Genomic DNA, 400 nt, shown 5'->3' on the forward strand with positions numbered 1-400 from the left:
ATCGCTTCTCGGCCTTTTGGCTAAGATCAAGTGTAGTATCTGTTCTTATCAGTCTTTCTTTTTTTACTTATTTATTGTGCTTTCATTACTGTTGTTTTATTCCTTTTATAGTCTGCTGTGGGTGCCTCCACCATGTCGGCTGCTCGTGCCGGCATGCGGAGCCACCACAGTGTGCGTTTTTTATTCAAAGAAGTTAATGGAGAGCTCTTAGGGATGTCCCGTTTGGAATTTTCCAGGAAGCATGTTCAAAAAGCTCTCCATTTTAAGCCGGTGGATTGGAATTGTTTGATGACGCTGCCCCAGAACAAGGGTTTTGATTTAAGTTTTAAGACTGCTTCCCTGTTAACTGAATTTTGGCAAAGGTTTGATTCCGTTAAGACCCATTTCTCCATGTTTAATG

At 41.5% G+C, this 400-nt stretch overlaps 1 pseudogene; it reads left to right on the plus strand.

Moving 5' to 3' along the window:
• On the plus strand, positions 1-170 carry LOC130555166 (U2 spliceosomal RNA; annotated as a pseudogene).
• The last annotated feature ends 230 nt before the right edge of the window (positions 171-400 follow it).

The sequence above is a fragment of the Triplophysa rosa genome, linkage group LG5 (assembly GCF_024868665.1).
Source record: "Triplophysa rosa linkage group LG5, Trosa_1v2, whole genome shotgun sequence".
Taxonomy (NCBI): Eukaryota; Metazoa; Chordata; class Actinopteri; order Cypriniformes; family Nemacheilidae; genus Triplophysa; species Triplophysa rosa.